Source organism: Rattus norvegicus, chromosome 3 (genome assembly GCF_036323735.1).
Source record: "Rattus norvegicus strain BN/NHsdMcwi chromosome 3, GRCr8, whole genome shotgun sequence".
Classification (NCBI taxonomy): Eukaryota; Metazoa; Chordata; class Mammalia; order Rodentia; family Muridae; genus Rattus; species Rattus norvegicus.
In genome coordinates this window covers 106907837-106932005 of record NC_086021.1, presented here as the reverse complement: position 1 = coordinate 106932005, position 24169 = coordinate 106907837, and the positions used below count along the sequence as shown (strand labels likewise).

General features: G+C 37.2%; 1 long non-coding RNA gene across 1 annotated transcript in view; it reads left to right on the top strand.

Annotated features, from left to right (window-relative positions):
- The first annotated feature begins 1575 nt into the window (after nt 1–1575).
- Nucleotides 1576–24169, top strand: part of LOC134486412 (uncharacterized) — a 60685-nt gene continuing 38091 nt past the window's right edge. Inside the window, exon 1 of the long non-coding RNA XR_010065273.1 lies at nt 1576–1673. This is a non-coding gene — a long non-coding RNA (uncharacterized LOC134486412). The remainder of the gene's footprint in view (nt 1674–24169) is intronic.

Here is a 24169-nt window from a genome sequence, read left to right as displayed (position 1 = left end):
TCAGAAAGATATGTTTCCATACTGATCCTTGTAAAATTATATATGTTAAATATATCGCAAATTCACTCATGCTCAAATATAATTGTATACCCACACATAATTTCAATGAAATCATCTCAGAAGTGAAGTTTAAGTGGTTGTATGCTCTCAAAATTCCTATATTAAGATCCCTCACCTACCTCTGGGAATCCCCTGACAATTGGATCTACCTGGAGCACAGACAGCAGAGCCAGGTCCACCCGGGTCTTAGCCAAGAGAGGTCAGCTGCACACTGTGGAGACACTGCTAATCAGGTTGCAGACTACCACATCTGGATAGCTACTCCAAGCTGGGTGCAAAGTAAAGGACTCACTTTACCAGCTGGCATTCCCTTTTTTGATCTTGTTTGATGAGCCTGACCACGCCATGCTCTCTATCTAGGTAAGGTAAGTTCACCCTCTTATTTCCCAATAAGAACAGGCCTATCAAGTTCCTAGGATTCCTTGAATGCCTGCTCATACCAATGAGATCCATTGTAAGGCTCTGTATGCCTCCCCTAGAAGTCTTACTCGCACCAGGCACATCCACCCAATGCAAAAAATAACCAGATAGTTAAGAAAGCATAAGAACATAATCACCAAGAGCCACAGCTAATGGTATCACCAGAACCCAGTTATCCTGCCACAGCAACCCCTGGCTATCCTAACACAGCTAAAGCATAAGAAAAGGATCTTAAATCTAATCTTATAAAGATGGTAGAGACCTTTAAAGAGGAATGAAAAAAACAACTCTTTAAGAAATACAGGAAAATAAAATAAACATGTGAAAGATATGAATAAAATTGTCCAAGAACAGAAAATGGAAATAGAAGCAATAAAGAAAACACAAACTGAGGGAACTCTGGAGACAGAGAACCTAGGAAAAAGAACAGGAACTACAGACGTAAGTATCACCAAAAGAATACAAGAGATGGAAGAGATAATCTCAGGCATAGAAACACTGTTGAAGAAAACCATACGTCGGACAAAGAAAATGCTAAATCTAAAAAGTTTGTGACACAAAACATCCAAGAAATCTGGTATACTTTTGATAAGTTATTTCTTCGTCACTGAAATAAGCCAGATTATATTATATTATATTATATTATATTATATTATATTATATTAAACACAGGTTTATTGGAAAGTTGTTATCTGGTGAGTTAACTGGCCACAGGCAAGGAGGACATAGAAGTTACCATGAGAAGAAAGAGGAGAAAAGAGAAAGAGGGCATGCAGTGAGATAAGGGGAGGAGGGGCAAGGATATAGGCGACAGCAAAATGTCTGAATAACATAGGGAAGAACTTCCCAAGGGAAAGGCAGTGCAGTCTCTGGTTTGGAAAGTTTAGGGTTGTTGCAGGGTCTACCAGTCTACCTGGTTCGAAGTGAAGATGCTGGGATCACCTGGAGGCCATGTTTACTTTGGTACGTAAAATACTCACCTCAGTCCCTGGTCCCTGGATCTGAAACCAAACTTCTCAGCCTTTTGTCTAAGGGGTGATGTAATCACCTATAACTACTTCCTGCTGATATTGGGGCATTGTGACAGGGTGTGGCCAAAAAGCTAGAATGTTGGCCAAATCCTGGCAGAGCTGGTTGTTTCACTGCTTCCATAGCACAGGACCATCTGGAGGGTCCGACTGTGCAGATCCAGGGTAAGTAATCTGTGAGGTTGGGCCGAAGCGCCTGTGGGTAACTGTTTCGGAACTGTACTGGATGCCAGTTCTAGTGAAACCTCTATATTTGGCAGGATGCTGGAACGCACGCACGCGCACACACACACACACACACACACACACACACACACACATACACGTTCACAAACACACACATATGTTAGGGGCAGAAAATAAAGTTAAGTAGTTTAGGGAGAAGAACTTTTACTTGGGTGTACATTTGAAAATTTAGGCCAATGGGCTTTGTAGTTGGGGGGAGGGTCAGAGGTCCCAGGATCAGGGGGAAAAAACAAAAAAACAGATCCCACCTTCAGGAATATGCAAGTAGAGAGAGAAACAGACTGCTAATTGTTATTGCTTATCTGGAGTGCATTTGATTTGTAAGAGGTGTATTCCCTGAAGCTTCTAAGAATCCTTTTACATTTACAAAAAGATAAATCACTTTCTTACTACCATCTAAGTTTTTTTCTACATTCCCTAATTCTTATAATTTCCATTACAAAGCCCAATCGTTTTTCCTAGACCTTCAAACAATTTCTCTGACTCTCTACCCTTTTTGAAGCTTTTATAGCCTCAGACCTTACATAAAATGTAAATGTTAACCCATTTCCTATCCAGTTATTCCCCACGACATACAGGTAGTTGATCCATCAGCACTGAGCTAGATTTACACCTGGTATAACACTTGGCTTGGTGAGGGTGTTGAAGGTCACAGAGTGTAAGAGCCATCAGTCCTCTGATAGGCCATGAGCTCGAATGCTGAAAGTGTCTGAGGTGCTTGCATTGGTGAAGCTAGGGCTCTGTGACCAATGCATCTCTGCATTAGTGTGACTGCCAGCAGGCAAGACATAGTTTGGTGGGCTGCCTTGGGTTGAAGCAGCAGTGGGACCAGCCTTCTGCCTTGTCCCTTGTCCCTTGTCCCTGGATCATACAGTAAACAACTATGAAAATGCAAAACCTAAGAATGATAGGAATAAAAGGAAATGATACCCAGCTACAAGGTACAAAAAATATTTTAAATAAAATGATAGGAGAAAATTTCACCAACCTAATTTAATATAAATGTTATAAAGTACTAATAGATTGAACCAGAAATGTTTGGAACGGTCTTATACCAGCAACTGAAAAGCAGTCCTCCTTATAGAAGAAGGGGAGTGGGAGGGGATATGGACAGGAAACTGGGAAAAGGAATACATTTGAAATGTAAATAAAGAAATATTCAATTAAAACAGAATTTATATTCATCCCCAACCCCCAAGGTTGATATAGGCCTTATTACCTCAGTAAAGAAGCTGTAACACTGAGGAAAAAAAAATAAAACAATCCTGAAAACTATAAAACAAAAAGAATCAAGCACAACCATGAGAGGTAGATGGCAGGAAATAATCAATCTCAAGTCTGAAATCAATATATTAGAAACAGATAGAACACTACAAGGAATCCAGGTAATCAAGAACTGGTTCTCTGAGAAAATCAACCAGATAGACAAACCCTTAGGAAACCTCACTAAAAGGTAGAAAGACAGTATCCAAATCAAAAATATCCAAAATGAAAAGGGAGATACAAAAACAGACACTGGGGAAATCCAAAGAATCAAAAGGTCTTCAAAAGCACATAGTCAGGGCTGGAGAGATGGTTAAAAGCAATAGTTGCTCTTTCTGACCTCCAGAGTTTCATTCCCAACAACCACAAGGTGGCTCAAAATCACAGTTGTAATGGGATCTGATGCTCTCTTTTGGTGAGGCTGAAGACAGCAACACTGTACTCAAGTATGTAAAATAAATAAATCTAAAAAAAACCAAAACAAAACAAAACAAAACAAAAAAAATACAAAAAACATGTCCCCTCCAAAAAGTCTATATTCCATAAAATGGGAAAATCTTAATAAAATAAATGCTTTTCCTGATACAACTAAAGTTAAATCAAAATCAGGTATTTAAGTTGTTCTACAACCCCCAAGGGAGTAGAAACAGCCATTTAAAGTCTCGCTACACTGTCCAAAACCACAACCAACGAACAAATGAACAAAACCCCAAGAAAAAAATAAACAAAACAATAAGAAGAACAAAAACAACCAAGCAAACAAACAAACCCCCACAAGGCCAGATGGTTTTAACATTGAATTCTACTAAACATTCAGAGAAAAGCTAATGTAAATACTCTTCAAACTATCCACAAAACAGAAACAGAGGGAGCATTGTCAGTCTCATTTTTATTAGGCAACAGTCACCATGATAACTAAGTCATACAAAGACTCAACAAAAATAGGAATTATAGACGAATTTTTCTTATGAACATTGATGCAAAAAATACAAATACTCTATAAAATACTGGCAAGCCAAATCCAATAATACATCAAAAAATATCATCCACCATGATCAAGTAAGCTTCATACCAGGGATACAGAGATGGTTCAATATACAAAAATACATTAACATAATTGACCATATAAACAAGTAAATAATAAAATCACATAATTATTTCATTAGCTGCTAAAGAATCTTTTAATAAAGTTCAAAACTCCTTCCTGTTAAAAGTCTTGGACAGATAAGAGATACAATGTGTATACCCAAACATAATATAAGAAATATATTGTAACCCAGTAATCAACATCAAATTAAATCTGTTCCACTAAAATCAGGAACAAGACACAGCTGCCCATTCTCGACCTGTTTATTTGACATGGTACTTGAAATTTTATCTAGAGCAACTAAAGCAACTCAAGGGATACAAATTGGAAAGTAAGAAATCAAATTATCATCATATATCATATGTGGTATGACAATTATGTAAGTGACTTCAAAATTCTAACAGAGAACTTGTACAGCTGATTAAAAACCTCCAGCAAAGTGGCTAGATATAAAATTAACATTAAAAAAAATCAAGAAACCCTCTTTATACAAAGATATTGGGCTGAGAAGGAAATCAGGGAAACAACAATGATTTCTTAAACAATGATTTTTAAAATCATGCTACTGCCTTCCCAGAAGCTTAACCCATGCATACTCCCTGCTTAGCTCCAAGATTGGCTGCCACCAGTCTCACTTCTGACTTAGCTCTGGCAGTGGCCATCTAGTACCTTTCCTGGGAGCTACAATCACTTTCCTAGCCCCTCCCTAGCTTAGCTTTGCCAAGCTGCCAACTACTGCTCCGGCTTCCCTCTTTCTCTGCCCAGTTTTGCTCAGTAGAAGAAAAATATTATCTGCTTTATTATCTTACAACTGGCCAGATAATACAATTGGTGGACAAATAATCTCGTGTCCTAACTATCAGCTAGACTTTATCAGCAGTCCACTGATGGCTGAGGCCTCCTGGTTCTGGCTGCCACGAGACCTTACATGGTTGTTGTATCCTCCTTGTTCCTAAGCATGGCCAGAATACCCTTTCCTTTTTCTCTCTTCTGCTCTTCCTCCTGGAACCCAGAAGACCCACCTTTACCCTTCACCCAGCAATTGAATTCTGCCTTCTTTTTGAACAAATCAAGAAGCAATTAGAGAACTGGATTTGGGTATCAGCTCCTCCCCCTACACAGCACCCTTCACAGTAGTCACAAATAAAATAAAATATCTTGGTTTAACTCTAATCAAGCAAGTGAAAGATCTGTATGACAAGAACCTAAGTCTCTGAAGAAAGAAAAATTGAAGATGTCAAAAGATTGAAAGATCTCCTATTCTCATGGATTAGTAGGATTAACATAGAAAAAATGACCACCTTACCAAGAGCAATCTACATAATCAGTGCACTTTTCATCAAAATGCCAACAGAATTTTTTATAAACTTTGAAAAAAGTAATTCTCAACTTCATATGGAAACATAAAAAACACAGGATAGCAAAACAGTCTTGTACAATAAAACAACATTTAGAGCTATCAGATTTTCAAGCTGTACTACAGAGCGATAGAAATAAAAACTGCATGGTACTCGCCTAATACAGACGTGTTGATCAACAGAACCAAAACAAAGACTCAGAAATAAGCCGACACTTCTGTAAACACTTGATTTTTTTTTGACAAAGAAGCCAAAGCCCAAAGCCAAAGCCATATAATAGAAAAAAGAATGCATCTTCACTAAATGATAACTGGACCTCTCAATGTAGAAGAATACAAATAGACAAATATTTATCGCCAGCTCATAATTCAAACCTATAAAAGGGTCAAAGACCTCAACATAAAACTGGATACCCTAAAACTAATAGAAGAATAAGTTGGGGACTACCTTGAAGACATTGGTGCAAGAGGACAAATCCCTGAATATACCAATAGCTCACACTCTAAGATCAACAATTAATAAATGGGACCTTATGAAATTGAAAAGCTTTTGCAAGGCTAATGATATCATCAATAGGACAAAACTGCAGCCTACAAAATGATAAAAGATCTTTACCAACCGTCCATTGGACAGAGGACTATTATCCAAAATATATAAAGAACTCATGAAAGTGGACACAAACAAACCAAATAGTCCAATTGAAAAATGGGGTACAAAGCTAATGAGAATTCTCAACAGAGGAATTGCTAATGGAAAAGAAAGCTTAAAGAAATGCTGAACATCCTCATTCATCAGGAAAATGCAAATCTAAATGACTCTGAAATTCCTTTATATACTGGTCAGAATGGATAAGATTAAAAACTCAAGTGACAGTACATGCAAGGATGTGGAACAAAGAACAACCCATCTACAGCTGTTGGGAGTACAAACTTGTGTAATCAGTTTGGAAATCAATTTGATGCTTTGTCAGAAAACTGACAAGATTTTTACCTTAAGGACACTCCTGGGCATATACCCAAATGATGCCCAACCATACCAAATAGACAGTTGCTTAACTATGTTATAGCAGCTTTATTTAAAATACCTGAAAATGGAAATAACCTAGATATCCTTCAACTGAGGAATGGATAAAGAAATTGTGTGTACAATGGAAAACTATTCAGTTATTAAAAACAAAGAAATCATGAATTTGCAGGCAAATGCATGGAACTAGAACATATCATCCTGTGTGTGGTAAGACCTAGAAACATAATCATTGTATGTACTCACTTATAAGTGGAAATTAGCCATAACATCAAGTGCAGCAAACACACTACAATCCCCTGACCCAAAGATACTAAGTCAAAAGGAGTACCCAAGGGAGAAAGGGGAAACAAAATACACAGTGGAGATGGATGAAGGAAGGGAACTCTATGAGAGGGTGTAAGAAGCGGGACAGGGACAGGGATCAAGTCTGGAAATGGGGGTGGGCTGGAGAGGCTTACAAGAGAGTATGAAAATTGATGGACGCATCTCTGGGCCTAGGTGGAGACCTGGGACTGGAGAGGCTCCAGGGAGTCTGTGGCAGTGATCCCAGCTGAGACTCTTAGCAGTTAGGGCAATGGAGACTGACGTTGGCCACATCTTTTAGCCAGGGAGGACTTCCAGTGGAACAAGGGGGCTATTAACCCACTCCAAAACTCTTCAACTCAAAACTTGTCCTGCCTGCAAGATGTATAGAGATAAAGATGTCTCAGACATTGAGGGAAGAATCAACTAATGACTGGCCCAACTTGAAACCCGTCACATGTAAGAGAGGCTAACCCTGCCACTCCTTATGATACTCTGCTAAACTTTCAGACAGAAGCCTAGTGCAATTGTCCTGGCATGTTTTGTCCAGTAGCAGACGGAAACAGAGGCAGAGAGCCACAGCCAAAAATCAAGAGGAGCCAGGGGTTCTTGTGGAAGAGTGGGGAGATAGGATTGAGAGAACAGAAGGGTTCAAGGACACCACAAGAAAACCTACAGAGTAAATGATCTTGGGCCCATGAGGGCTTATGGAGACTGAACCTCCGATTATAGAGGACACGGGCTGGATCTAGAGCCCAGACACACTTGGTAACAGATGTGCAGTTTGATCTTCATGTGTGTCCCTAACTATTGGAGCTGTGGCTATCTCTGAGTTTGTTGTCTGCCATTTAATTCCATTCCCCTAGTTGAACAGCCTGGTGTATAGTTTTCAAACATTTTAGTGTTACATTTTGCAAGATTTTTCTTCATTTCTTGAATTTTTACTTTGTAGTGTACCTACTTTTGTGTTTGAAAAAAATCCCATTGCTTATTTTTACTCTCATGTACTACACATGGGCATCTTATAAAACAAAACAAAACAAACCAGCAAACAAACCAAAAAATGTGTTTCTGTTCTGAAGCTTTTCTTCAGTGATGTCAAGATTTCATACATTTAATCAATGTTATAGAGATGCTTACATTGAAGTTGATAAAATATTTTCTTTAGTTTTAGATTTGTTTAGCAAACGAGTCTCCAGCCACATTCACTTTAAACAAATCCAATCCCATTGGAATGAAGGAAGATAGTTGGAAATGAAAGAAAATTGTCATAATTATAATGCTAAAAACTAAAAGAATAAACTAAATAGATGCTATAAATATTCTGTACTTGTATTATTCCCTGTAATTTGAACATTTAATATCCCCAAGTCAAGTCTTTTTTTTTCAATATATTATCTTTGTGTTGTTGCCTTCTCAGCACTGTGCTTTTCTGTATTTGGCTTAGTTTTGATTTTCTAGTTTGAGACTTGAATGTAGATTCATTGACTTCTTTCAAAAAGTGTCATCTCTTCCCAAGATTTTTGCACTGCTTAGAGGAACAGAAAGTGGTGCTTCAGGCAATATGTGGCAACTCAGAGACACCAGTACTATACAAGATAAATTAATTGCCAAAATTATTCACATTATCTTTCTGTTTTCTCTTTCCGATTAGTGTTCCATTCATGTGCTAGATATTACACCACAAACCTCACGTCTGTATTACCAATACTTATCTCTATACAAAGGTAATTTTCCTGTTACTGCGACACTCAATGGAAAGGAAGAGGAAGCTCCACCATGAGGTGAACCACAGTGTTGCGTGCCTGCAATGCACCTGGTATGCTAAGGCAAAAAAAAATGCCTCATATCATCATAATATCAATTAATCTTTCAGTTTTCATCATGTGGTATTACATTGCACTACAGTTCGTGGAAAGAGAAAGATTTTTCTTATATATTTCCCAGGCAAGAGTTAAATGGTCCTTGGGGAAAGACATTTAGGTCTTCTGCAGTATTCTTTACTTTATAACTTGCTGGGCTTACACTCCAGACTGAAAGGAATGGAAATAGTTGCTAATGTGGGGCCAAAAATTATTTTTGGTGTTATTGGTAATTTCTCGATGTTTCCCATTAGTCAAATGATTATAATTTCATGTAGAATACAGAAAGTTAAAAGCATTCACATTTTATCCCATTATATAGAGAAAATCACACATTTTAGGAAGTTATTGATTTGTGCAGGAAAGTTTTCAAATTATGATCATCTTTTTTAATTGTTAGTGTTATAACTTAATTGGATTATATTGCCATTATTTGAGAATTCTTCATCTCCTTATTTAAAGCTGACATTGGGAAATAAAATTTTAGCAAGAGAATTTCAAGTGGCTTTATTAGTAGAGATAATAGCAGGCTTCCCACTCAGTAATTTCTTTTTCTGAATACTTAATATGAAAGGCTTTGAGCAGTAAAGTATGCCTTTTCAGCATGCCTCTTTTTCAGTAAGTACACTGGTGCAAACACATGCTGAACGTTCTGTCTGGGGAAGCATGGCCATACTTACTTCATCCATCTTAAGATTTGAGTTGACAGCTTGGCTTCTTGAGTATTAAGGAATGACATAAATGTTATTGCTATTCATCTATTATAGCATGAGGGTATCAGAGACACAGAACAGCTACTGTTTAATATTGCTTTAGAATATTAAATGCCACATATTTTATATTTATTAACTCAAACCATTTGTAGGCCAACACTGTCAGAGAGGCTCACTTCTCTTCCCATTTTAAGAATAAAAGGAAACTGAGGCTTACTAATTCCACACATAAAACATGTTTCTAGGTATTACTTAATATAAGGCAATTTTCACATTATTTATTAAAATATGTTCAAAATCTAAAATAGATTGCTTGAATAATTAAAGTGATATGATTCATCATCTACTAGCGATAAATGGATAATTATTCACTTAAATTTTAATTTATTCATATATTTAAATTTATGTATGTATGTATGCACATGTGTATATATCTGTATGAGCAGAAGGCCAGAATAAGGCATTTTAGGAAGTTCTTGATGATTTGTGTGGGAAAGTTTTGTTGAATGTTTGTTTCCCTCGCTGCCTAGTCCTTGGAAGCTGGTTCCCAGTTTGTTTTTTCTTAGTGTGGCTGGAAGGTGGTAACTCCAGCTGTCAACTTGTCTCAGCTGTCAACAGAACAGGAATCATACACGTGTGGAAGACTCTGGCTCGTTCTATGGTTGCTAGCTTTAGATATCTGGTCCTCATGATAAGGAAGCAACTGCGTCTAACTTCTGAACCCTTTGCACAGGTATCAGATAGTTAATTAAAAGCATCAGATTGTAAACTTACGTTGGATTATGCAAGCAATGAAGCTATAGGTAACTAAAGGACTTACCAACATGCTCGAGTTAACATTGATCTCCTGGCTGTATTATAGATATCGTCTTCACAGAGCTATCCATGCTCTTACTTTCTATCCTTCTATTTTTTTTTAATGCAAAGCATGTCTACTAATGTTCTACGTGCCCTGTCTACTCTCTACATTTTGGTTAAAGTGTCCAGACCAATTTTTCCTAACACAACTATGCCTGTAGTTAAATTTCAATATGCGGTATTTTTCTTTTTGTCTTTCAAGGTTTTAGACTATTTACTCAAAATTGCTTTTCTACTAACTTTTCTAGTAACTAGAAAATATATAGTGACTAACCATTGAGATGAATCATGTTAGCAATGTGTTAAATTTTGTAATAAATGGGGAATTCCTCCACTATAAATAATTGATTTTCCATAGTTCATGTCCCCATTGTCATTTGTAACACACATTATCTCAAACTAAACTCTGAAATGTCATACTCAATTTTCCTTGAACTAATTGTTCCTTAATGAATAGTAAATGAAGTGTTGGAGGTATCAGATCATATTTCAATTTATATTATAAAATTATAGTCATAAAATTACAGCATTGAAATAAAAATACACACCTTGATCAAAAAAAAAAAAAGAATTGAAGACCCAAACATAAGTTGACATACCTACAGACACCTTATTATTTTTTTTTTACAAAAAAAGGCAAAAATATGCCTTTGGAAAAAGACAGTACATTCAACAACAGTGCTTCTCAAAACTGATGTATATGAGAGTAGATATATACTTATCACTCTGAAAAATAAGTTTTTCTCTCAATGGATCAAGGGTCACAGTGTAAGACCAGAAATATTGAATCTGATAGAAGAGAAAATGGGAAATAGGCAAAAAGTCAGTGGCACATGATAGGACTTTCTGAAAAAAAAATCAAGCATCACCAACAGAATACAAAAAATGAAAAACAACTATTGAACTAACATTGCATCACTGGGCTAAAGCCTACTTGTTGGTGAATGATGGTTTTGATGAGTTCTTGGATTCAGTTTGCAAGAAATGTATCAAGTATATTTACATTGATATTGATAAGCGAAATTGTTCTGAAGTTCTATTCCTTTGTTGGTCATTGTGTGGTTTAGGTATCAGTAATTGTAGCTTTATAGAATGATTTAGTGTTCCTTCTGTTTCATAATGGCTGCTCGAGGTTCCTGTGCCCTGCGGGCTTCTGGAAGGTCCCCCTTGATCCAGCTATTGGAGTAATAGTGGTGGTCTCATCTGTGACCTTAGATGTGTCAGCACTCCTTAGAGAACAGCTGTCTCTGGACAGGATTTTGGTGCTGGGAGCTGTGGCATAGGGTTATCTTAGGAGCACAGATGGAAACCTGAAGGATCTTGTTCCTGGCTGATCTGCAGTTGCTATGTCCTGTGGACTCCTGATGGGTCTCTCTTGAGGTCCTAGGGAGTGGGGATGTCTGGTGGGGTGGAGATGAGGAGTAGCATCCTCTTGGAGATGGAGGAAAAGGTATGGTATGAAGGACAATCTGAGGTCAGGCCATGAGGGATAGAAAGCCTGGAGTATAAAAATAGATTAAAGATTTTAAGAAAAGAGAGAACAAAATAAATGGTCAATCATTTTCTACTGTTTTTAAATGTAAATATAATGAAATAATAAAGTTGTAAAAATTAAAACAGGTATAGAGAAGTCAAGTTCTTTAAAACTTTGATGGTAAAACAAAGACGGTAATATAAATCTGCTGTGTGTGTGTGATTCAGAATATATAAGTCAATTTAACTCCCCCAAAATAATAAATAAATTAATTAATATATTTTGTTATAAAATTTTCATCTCCTGCTCAGTTGAATATATATTACACTGTTTATTAGGTAACTTTTGAAAAGAATTTAATTTTAATTTTTGTTTTGTAGTTCTTTTTTTTTTCTTTTACTTATCTATTGGAATATGTGCCCATGATAGTATTTGTGTTAGATCCTATGTGGCTAAAGATTGAGCTGGGTGTGAGCTGCTTAATTTGAAGGGTGCAAAGCAAACATAGGTCCTCTTCAAGAGACGTCCATATTCTCAAACTCTGAGGCATCTCACTAGCACCTGTCCATCTTTAGACCAGTTACCTCTTTGCCCATGGTATTGGCCATGACTAATAGTTCTACGAATAATTCTTCATTTTTTATATCATCCTTGAGTTTCTTGTTCCTTTAAAATTTGATCAGTATTTTCATCACTTATTGCTTTAAAATTTCAAGTTGGTATTTCTATTTTTTTAAAGATAGATTTATATATAAATCTCAGGAGGGCCTTGGGCTCACTGTAGAGCTTAGACTGGCCGTAAGCTCATAACTGTCCTCCTACCTTGTTCTTTCTTTCTTTCTTTCTTTCTTTCTTTCTTTCTTTCTTTCTTTCTTTCTTTCTTTCTTTCCTTCTTTCTTTCTTTCTCTCTCTCTCTCTCTCTCTCTCTCTCTCTCTCTCTCTCTCTTTCTCTCTCTCTTTCTTTCTTTCTTTTTTTTTTATTAACTTGAGTATTTCTTATGTACATTTAGAGTGTTATTCCCTTTCCCGGTTTCCGGGCAAACATCCCACTCCCCCCTTCCCTTCTTTCTGGGTGTTCCCCTCCCCATCCTCCCCCCATTGCCGCCCTCCCCCCAACAATCTAGTTCACTGGGGGTTCAGTCTTATCAGGACCCAGGGCTTCCCCTTCCACTGGTGCTCTTACTAGGATATTCATTGCTACCTATGAGGTCAGAGTCCAGGGTCAGTCCATGTATAGTCTTTAGGTAGTGGCTTAGTCCCTGGAAGCTCTGGTTGCTTGGCATTGTTGTACATATGGGGTCTCGAGCCCCTTCAAGCTCTTCCAGTTCTTTCTCTGCTTCCTTCAACGGGGGTCCTATTCTCAATTCAGTGGTTTGCTGCTGGCATATGCCTCTCTGTTTGCTGTATTCTGGCTGTGTCTCTCAGGAGAGATCAACATCCGGCTCCTGTCGGCCTGCACTTCTTTGCTTCACCCATCTTGTCTAATTGGGTGGCTGTATATGTATGGGCCACATGTGGGGCAGGCTCTGAATGGGTGTTCCTTCTGTGTCTGTTTTAATCTTTGCCTCTCTATTCCCTGCCAAGGGTATCCTTGTTCCCCTTTTAAAGAAGGAGTGAAGCATTCACCTTTTGATCATCCGTCATGAGTTTCATTTGTTCTAGGCATCCAGGGTAATTCGAGCATTTGGGATAATAGCCACTTATCAATGAGTGCATACCATGTGTGTTTTCCTGTGATTGGGTTACCTCAGTCAGGATGATATTTTCCAGTTCCGACCATTTGCCTACGAATTTCATAAAGTCATTGTTTTTGATAGCTGTGTAATATTCCATTGTTCAGATGTACCACATTTTCTGTATCCATTTCTCTGTTGAAGGGCATCTGGGTTCTTTTCAGCTTCTGGCTATTATAAATAAGGCTGCGATGAACATAGTGGAGCACGTGTCTTTTTTATATGTTGGGACATCTTTTGGGTATATGCCCAAGAGAGGTATAGCTGGATCCTCAGGCAGTTCAATGTCCAATTTTCTGAGGAACCTCCAGACTGATTTCCAGAATGGTTTTACCAGTCTGCAATCCCACCAACAATGGAGGAGTGTTCCTCTTTCTCCGCATCCTCGCCAGCATCTGCTGTCACCTGAGTTTTTGATCTTAGCCATTCTCACTGGTGTGAGGTGAAATCTCAGGGTTGTTTTGATTTGCATTTCCCTTATGACTAAAGATGTTGAACATTTCTTTAGGTGTTTCTCAGCCATTCAGCATTCCTCAGCTGTGAATTGTTTGTTTAGCTCTGAACCCCATTTTTTAATAGGGTTATTTGTCTCCCTGCAGTCTAACTTCTTGAGTTCTTTGTATATTTTGGATATAAGGCCTCTATCTGTTGTAGGATTGGTAAAGATCTTTTCCCAATCTGTTGGTTGCCGTTTTGTCCTAACCACAGTGTCCTTTGCCTTACAGAAGCTTTGCAGTTTTATGAGATCCCATTTGTTGATTCTTGATCTTAGAGCATAAGCCATTGGTGTTTTGTTCAGGAAATTTTTTCCAGTGCCCATGTGTTCCAGATGTTTCCCTAGTTTTTCTTCTATTAGGTTGAGTGTATCTGGTTCGATGTGGAGGTCCTTGATCCACTTGGACTTAAGCTTTGTACAGGGTGATAAGCATGGACTGATCTGCATTCTTCTACATGTTGACCTCCAGTTGAACCATCACCATTTGCTGAAAATGCTATCTTTTTTTCCTTTTGATGGTTTTGGCTCCTTTGTCAAAAATCAAGTGCCCATAGGTGTGTGGGTTCATTTCTGGGTCTTCAAACCTGTTCCATTGGTCTATCTGTCTGTCTCTGTACCAATACCATGCAGTTTTTATCACTATTGCTATGTAATACTGCTTGAGTTCAGGGATAGTGATTCCCCCTGAAGTCCTTTTATTGTTGAGGATAATTTTAGCTATCCTGGGTTTTTTGTTATTCCAGATGAATTTGCAAATTGTTCTGTCTAACTCTTTGAAGAATTGGATTGGTATTTTGATGGGGATTGCATTGAATCTGTAGATCGCTTTTGGTTCTTATGGAGGTTACAGGTGTGAGCCCACACATCAGAACACACATTCAAATGTTTCCTCCTTTTTTTCTTGTGAAGTCATGAATGTCTGTTTGATAGCAAGGAGTCTCCAATCCAGTCAACCTGCACTGACCTTTGAGCATGCCTGTGGATGTAAGCAGATCTGGGCAGCAGACTTCTGGTTCCCATGGCTCACTTTCAAATCCCTGCCAGTCTTTTCTGAACATGATTCTCAGTGTTGCTTCCTATGATTGATTTCCAGATCCTAGTAAATAACTGTAAGAAGTTGTCAGGTTTCACACTTAGAGTAAAAGATTCCTTTCTCTTACTTTTCCTGCCACCAAGTCCAGAAAGCAGACACTTTTTTCTTTCTATTTTGGAACTGAATCTCTCTCATTTCCTTATGTAGCCATCCACAGAGCATACATTTTTAATTATAATAACAATTTAAAACTAGTATTTTGTAAGTTTCCTTTCTGTTTCCTAAAAAATAGAATTTCTGTGTTTAGGTTTTAACTTTTCTAAGTACACTACGAAAATTCTATCATATTTTATTAACTTGGTTTTTAAAATATGTCTTAAGTTCTTTACAAATTATATTATCCACAAACATTACATTTTTCATAAGTAATATCTGTGCCATCTGTGGCTTTAGTTTTATTCACTACTATGGAGAGAATGTTAGATAGTTGAGCATAATGTGCGCACATCCAAAGACTCTGAGTTCAGTGCTCAGAACTTACTTGTAGACTCACAACCTTTACTAACTCCAGTTCCAGGGGATGAAATATCTTATTCTTGCCTCTGAGGATGTCAGGAACATATATAGTGTACATCTATACCTATAGACAATACAAAAAATTAAAAAATCAAACAAATAAATGAAAAAAAATCTTCTTCTAATATCCCCTGCACTACACAAGAAAAGTCATGCCCAAGTTGAAGAAGGAAACTATGTTTGTAATTAGTTCTCATACCCTAATTTATGTTGTCTTACAAAAAGTTATCTAGTGGGAAGTTACTTGCCTGAGGTACTATGGTATTCAACAACATGTCCTTAATTATGTGAAAGAGAGATGACTTGTAAATCTATTGTAGTTCTCTAAGGATTTATTATTCATTCCATTGTAAATTAATGTAATAGCCTAAAAATCTATAAAAAAATACCTTCCTCCCTTATTTTTCAAAAGTATTGCAATCTAATCTGTGAGATTGCTATTCTACATTTGCAATTTTGAAGTATGAATCTCTGTGGTCATACTGTCTGGAATACAGCCAGGAGACAGTGGAAGATAGTCTAGGAACAGTACTCTGGAAACCCCAGATGTTCCTGAGGAAAGAGAGGCTGCCTCACTACACTTTGGTGAATTTCTCATTACAAAGAGAAGAGAGAAATCACATTATTTTGTTACAAGCATCTTGGAAGATCATGTCACCTTGTTTGGAGAAGTAGTCTCTATCTGTTATTCACGATCCAGATAAGTCAAAATATTTACTTATGTTTACCATGTTTTATTCAAATGTGTAGAGATTAATTATAATTTATTATTGCTTTAAGAATTTCTCTCTCTCTCTCTCTCTCTCTCTCTCTCTCTCTCTCTCTCTCTCTGTTTTAGATGGGACATAAAACAGTTATCATGACCCCAATAAGAACAAGTTAATTGCAACACATTTATCATGAAATTTTATAGTTAACTAAACAATTTATGAAAGCATTTAAATTTAGTGACATTAAAAACATAATTGTTTTGGTCTTGGTGGTATGAGTACATAAATAAATACGTGCATCTCACAGTAGTCCACATTCTGGAGATGCCTAACAATAATTGAATACTACTTTTTGCCATTTAGCTTATAACAACATGTTATGACGTTCCAGATGTTTATGACTTTCCAGAACAAACAAAACATCACTATAAAGGGAAACCTCATTTACTCTATTTGCTAGAATGTGGAGATTTTTCAACAATTGATATATTAAATGTTATTCAGAGAAATTTTATATGAATGACAAAAAGAATAATTATTAAGTACATCTTAGATATGCGAGAACTTAAATGGACATAAAATTGTTAATATTCATTTTCTGTTTTAATTTTGATTTTTGTATTTATTTATTTAGTATGTGTATGTGAGGTATTTAGGAGGGTGTTGTTTACTTGTGTGTGTGAAAGTCTGAAGACAACTTTGCAGCATATGTTTCACCTCCCATTACTGGAATCTAGGCACCACAGTCAGGTCATCAGGCTTGGTGGCATGTGTCCTTATCTATTCTGCATCTTACATCTTTCTTATATTTTCTTTTTTCTTTTAATTTTATTTAATCTTTTTTTTACACTCCAGTTTTATTCCCCTCCTGGTCCACCCTCTGACTGTTCCATAATCCATACCTCCTTCCTTCCAGCATCTCCATAAGAACGTACCCACCCCATCCCACCAGACCTCTCCACTTCCTGCAGTCTCCCAGTCTCTTGAGGGTTAGGTGTATCTTCGCTGACTGAATCCAGACCCAGAAGTCCTCTGCTGTCTATGCGTTGGGGGTCTCATATCAGCTGGTGGATGCTGCCTGTTTGGTGGTCCAGTGCCTGAGAAATCTTGGGGGTACAGGTTAGTTGGGACTGCAGGGTCTCCTACAGGGTCACCCTTCTCCTCAGCTTCTTCCAGCTTTTTCCTATTTTAACCACAGGGGTCAGCAGCTTCTGTCCATTGGTTAGGTGTAAATATCTGTATCCGATTATTCAGCTGTTGTTGCTTCTTTCTGAGGGCAGTCATGATAGTTTCGTTTTGTTGAGTACTCTGGGGCCTCAGTAATAGTGTCAGGCCTTGAAACCTCCCTTGACCTGGATCCCACTTTGGGCCAGTTGTTGGACATCTTTTCTTCAGGGCTTCTCTACTTAGATCCCTGTAGTTCTTTCAGACAGGATCAATTTTTGGTCAGAGTTTTTGACTGTGGGATGGCAACTCCATCCCTCACTTGGTTCCCTCTCCTTTTGCCGGAGGTAGGCTTTACAAGTCCTCTTTCACCACTGTTGGGCATTTCATCTAACGTCCCTCCCTTTGAGTCCTGAGAGTCTTTCACCTCCCAGGTCTCTGGTACATTTTGAAGGGTCCTCTCACCTCTACCTCCTGAGGTTGTTTGTTTCCATTATTCTGCTGGCCCTCAGGGCTTCAGTCCTTTCAGCAACCCCCCACCCAATACCTGATCATGTTCCCATTTTCCCTCCCTGTCCCCTTTCACACCCAGGTCCCCCTCCCACCTCCTATGGTTGCTTTCTTCTTCCCCCTCCCAAGTGGGATTGAGGCACCATTATTTTGTCTTAAATATCAACATTTACATCTTCAATTTTTAGTGAATGTGTGTGTGTATGCATGTGGTACAATTCTATGGGTGCTTGTCTGTGTTTGGATATATGTGAGAGTTCAGATGCACTTGCATGTGACTCTGTTGAGGTCAGAGGATGTCTTTCAGGAATTATTTTGTCACCATAATTCTGAGGCCTGCTCTCTCATTTTACTCAACCATTCTGAAGACTTATCTTGCTCTCAGTGATGATTATGTCTTCACTTCCCATTTCTTCTTATAATTGTCTGGATTACAGATGTTAGACACTGAGTCTGACATTTTAAATGTGGGTTCTAGGAACTGAAATCAGATATAGAGCTGGAATGGGGTTCATTTTTACCCACTGAGATATCTTAATAACACTTAATTTGATTTAGAGGAAATTATATAGTTAGTCAAGTTTTCATCAGAGACCAACACCTACATAAGCTATCTGAACACAAAATTGGAAAACAATTTCCTATGCTCACAGCTTCCAGTATCCAAACTGAGACCATTATGGAAAGGCAGCATGGCTTTCAGACACAGTAGATGTAGAATTGCCTAGTTAATTCTCAAGGCATTTATTGTGAGCTAAATATTGTGACACAATCCTAATGCTGATGTAATTCAAAAGCACGTGTAACATCGAGTAACTCTCATGCAAACAATATTATATGCTTCTCTTGGGTACAGCCTTAGTTACAATGAATGTGGCTGATTGATAAGATGATTTACAGACAATGTTTAACAGCATTTAATTTTTTATTTTATTTATACTTTATTTAAGTTTTTTACAGTCCAATTTTTTCATTCCCCTGTCCACCCTCAGACTGTACCACATCCATACTCCTCCCCTCATCTACACGAGGATGTACCCATACCACATCCCCCACCTCACCAGACCTCCCCACTCTCTGGGGCCTCCACTCTCTTGAGGGTTAGCCACATCTTCTCTGACTGAGTCCAAGCCGGGCAGTCCTTTGCTGTATATGTGTTGGGGGCTTCATATCAGCTGGTGTATGCTGCCTGGTTGGTGGCCCAGTGTCTGAGAGATCTCAGAGGTCCAGGTTAGTTGAAACTGTTGGTCCTCTACAGGGTTGCCCTCCTCCTCACCTTCTTTCAGAGTTTCTCTAATTCAACCACAGCGGTCAGCAACTTCCGTCCATTGGTTGGGTATAAGTATCTGCATCTGACTCTTTCAGCTGTTTGTTGGGTCTTTTGGAGGGCAGTCATGATAGATCCTTTTTTGTGAGCACATTACAGCCTCTAATTAGGCTATGCTATTCTTTCAATAGTTATATCTAAATATCTTTATTTATTTCACTGGATAGGTTTTGCAGATATGGTGAAAATTAACTACTATCTGTTCCTTTATCTCTCAGCACATAAAAAAGAAATTTACAATCAGACACAGATAATTTGAATCAGAAGTGATTGTATAAAATACTGTGCGACTAACTACAGATGCTGTAACTGATCAGAATCATGTTTATATGACAGCCAGCATTGAGTGAAATGGTGCAAGGACTGTAGCCTGACACAATGAAGAGATGGGTGGAGATCATAGTAACAGGAGTCCAAACCGTACCTTCCATGGATATTTGTCAGTAATGACAGGTTAGTTTGATAAGCATTCTATTAGTTTGCAGGCACAGTTTTGGAGAAAACTATATTACTACATCATTGTTTTTGTTTAATATTTTGTTGAAGATATGTCAAAAGCATACAGAGTTACTGATTCAGAGTATATTCTGGCAAAGAGGAAACTGACAAGAGGTTTCATTTAAAATTCTACTTTAAACACCAAGATCTGTTGAACAAATTTTTCCTCTAAGGTTCCAGACTTATATTTACTTAGAACATAAGAGATAGAGGTTAAATAAATAGTTCATCAGTTAGGGTCGCTTCTTGCTCTTACATGGATCTGAGTTTTGTTCTCAGTATCTGTATCTATCACTGTTAACTTGTTACTTTAACTCCAGAAAATTTGACCATATTTCTTGCCCCACAAGGACACACATATATGTGGCAGACACACCCACATACATCTACACACACACACACATACACATACACACACACACACACACAGAGAGACAGACAGACAGACAGACAGACACACATACACTCACAGAAAAATGTCCACATAAGGATTCTTGTTCTAAAAATTCTCAAAATGTATACAGCCATGGTATATTTTTTAAATTTTCTTATTTCATTGTATTTTAAAAGCCAATTTAATATCAATCCCAAGACACTTCCCCCCCCCAAAAAAAAACAAATAAAATAGTTTCTTTCAAACTAATAACAAAAAATAATCTTGCGATTCAGAGTCTCAACTAGATGTAAAAAGACATCCTTCTACAATCTCAAGTGTTCCAAGCTAAAGAATTTGGATACTAATTCAAATTATTACACCTATTCCATGGAAGAAAAATTGACTTCAACATCCCTTAAATGGGTAGTCATGCAGAATTCTATGAAGCAGCTGAAAACAATGATGACAATTGTCTCTCTTTGGGTGAACATGTCTCAGAAGACTGTAAGTTAGGATTTGCTGTCTTTCAAGTGAAAACAAAGTTTAGAAGCCAAAAACCCAAGGGAAGTAGACTGCTCTGTGTGGGCCAACCTCTCCAGCATGCTCCACAGAACACTCTTCTCTTTCCATCTGCTTCTCCACCCTGAAGATTACTTTCCTGGGATTGGAGGAAATTGTGCAGAAAAGTACAGAAATAAAATCCAAATGTGCTTTCTCTGATATGTCATGCTCTATAGAACATCAAAAACACACCTACGTTCCCTCCTCTCATCTGTTTGCATTTTATTTTCTATCTGGTTGGCTAGTTATCACACAAATATATCAACCTCATAGAAATTCCTATAGTCAACATCCTTTCTTCTGCTTTCTATTAACAAAATAATCTCTTCTCTAGTTACAAGAACCTGAGACAGGTGTTGCATAAAACACTGTTTTTGTTGTTGTTGGTTTTTCACAGATGAGGACAAAATTCAGTGGCTAGAAGATAGAAGCAGCTGCCATGCATAGTTTGCAGTTTTTCTTTGGGTTCCTGCAACCTGTGTAAATGCCAGATGCAGTAGTATAAGTGTCAGGACATACACACACACACACACACACACACACACACACACACACACACACACACAGGTACATTTCTAGAAGAACATAGGCCAGCTTTGTGGGATTATGCATGTGCAAAGGGATCCTTGTCTCAACAAGGTTAAAAGGTGAGAACCAAAACCTACACTTGTTCTCTTATCTTTACATATATGCTCTGACATCTGTGCCTTGCTACCACCATACGGGGCAAGCCTATATCCAAGTTTCTCATATTTCATACACATGTGTACACAGAAGTACCTATTGACTATTTGTTTCAGATACAGTAAAATTATATTTATTTCACTTTTTCTCTTTCTGAAAAAGGAAAATATATTAAAAATAGAATTTAAACATTATCATATATCAACGTATATTTGTACACATATCTGAATAATATACACACATAAATGAAAATACACTATCACACACACACACACACACACACACACACACACACACACACACACTCGAAGATCCACTCCTGTCTGCTGTAATTCTTCCCGATTTCTATATTCTGTTTTCTATATTCTATTTTTCTTTCTTCTTTTTTCTTTTTTGAATAATCCCAAGGCTCAGAGACCATTGTAAAAGAGGGAATAGAACGATTCTAAGATCCAGAGGTTGGATTGAACTAGAGTAAGTCTCTTCTAGAGATAATTCTGACACGGTGGTTGCCTCAACAAGACCTCCACGAGATAGTGACCTGCATAAGACCAAGTCAATCAATACTCTAATTTGCAGGAGAGAGACTTCATGAGTCTTCCTCATTGATGATGAATTTTTGACAGTTGATAGCTTTTGAGTCAAGGACATTTTCTTTTCTTTGAGGGTATAGTCTTGGGTCAGAAACCAGTGCTCAAAAAGATAGCATCAACCCCACAAATGTAAAGCAGAAAAGCTTAGAGACACTGAGTTATTTAAAATAAAAGAAGTGATTTAATTATATTTTATGCCATTAGGTCTAATAGAAGTATATTTAGGTTTCCATGAATAGTTCTATATTCATTCTATTTATTTAATATTTAAAAGAATGCTATTACTTAAAATTTCTAAGTGCTTCTTATATTAGGCCTATTTTTGAAATTATACACTGAACGTTTCTCCTTTTTGCTATTCTACATGGAAAAGAATGGCATATATCTGATGTAGAAAGAAGTCTGTGAGGATGATACAATGGAATTACACAAAACTCTATAAGGTTTATGCCTACGAATTTCTGCACATCTACACAACATTCTGATGAAAAAGTAGAAAGAGAAATTGGTGAAATCTCAAGAATAATTTTATATCATCTATCTGAGTGTTTGAAAACTAAAACTTCTATGATTTGACTTCATCCTGTTTACTAATGGAGCTGCCTATAAGTGATTTTAGAAAAAAATTAAGATACTAAAGTTAACACCAGATCCAGAAGACAGTAGAACTTTCTTCTGTTTTTATTTGTTTGTTTTTCAAATACATTCTGTACTAACATTGCTATGAAAGGAAAATCCTGTTGTAAATAAAGATAATTCATTCTAGGATTCTTAATTAAATCATGAACATATACACAAATGTTACTACATATATACAACACACATATGTGAAGAAATTTAAAGGTCAATTTAACAAATCTTGATTAAGGGCTGGTGAGATGGATGAATAGCTAAAAACATTTTCTGTTAAGGTTGAGAACATGAGCTCAGTCACAGGAGTCCACATGGTGAAGTGAGAGAAACCACTGTTTCTATTATGTGAACATAATACTATGTACACACACACACACACACACACACACACACGCACACACACACACGCACACACACATGCACACACACACAAAAACATATGCACACACACGCACACAAACACACACACACGCACACACACACACACATGCACACACACACATGCACACACACACAAAGACATATGCACACACACGCACACAAACACAAGAAATAAATGAAAAAATTAATGAAAACTGAGTCAAATTGTAATACTATGTGTGCACATGTATACTTGGTTAGAAATGAATCATAAAAAAACTAAAAGTTATCTATTATTAATGTGAATACTTCTGTATGTGTGTCAGTTAAATTTAATTGATTAAGTACTTCTGTGATTTCATCACATTAAAGAAAATTAAATTACAGTAAACATTCTATTTTGTCTTTCTTTTTGATGATTAGACAAATTGTTTAATGTGCTTTCCAGATAATGTCTTTTTTTTTCTGTAAATATCAGAATGTCAGTTTTGTTTGTAATGACCACAATTCCATTTCATGTATGTACTATGCTTTCATTATCCATTTTTCTGTTGATGGGCATTAAACTATTTCCATTTCTGTCGTCTTGCATTGAAAAGCAGTTTTAATTGACGTGTCAGTATCTTTGTAACAGGATAAAAATCCCTGGTTTATGTAACTTGTAATGTATGCAGGTATGCATGTGTGAATGTATGTATGATTGGAGAGAAAGGCATTTTAAAATATGGATGTAAAGCAAAGCTAGAAAGAAAAGCAAGAGAGGGTAAAATGAAGTTTTAGTAAAGATAGAGAGGGAAGGACAATGAACCTCACGTGACGTGATAAAGAAGTGAGAATGTATATGAACAGTGCAGACAGGGCCTCAAGGTGGAAGAGATGCCTGGAGAAGATAATTTAATAAAAGACATATTATTATAACAAGCCACAATAGTGTCTGACATGTTAAATGCCTGTCACAACACACATTTTAAACCTTAGGAAGATGGCTCAGTGGGTAATGTCTCCCACTGACAAACCCTAGAGCATGAGTTGGATCCCTGGGATCCACGTAATGGAAGGGAACCACTACCTCATATACTGTCTTCTGACACCCAATTATCATCAGGAAAATGCATAAATTCTATTCCATAAACTCAATTCTAATGCATAAATTCAAATAAATAAGGAAACATTTAAGTGCATTTAAATTATGCCCCAAAAGCACATATGACTGTGCT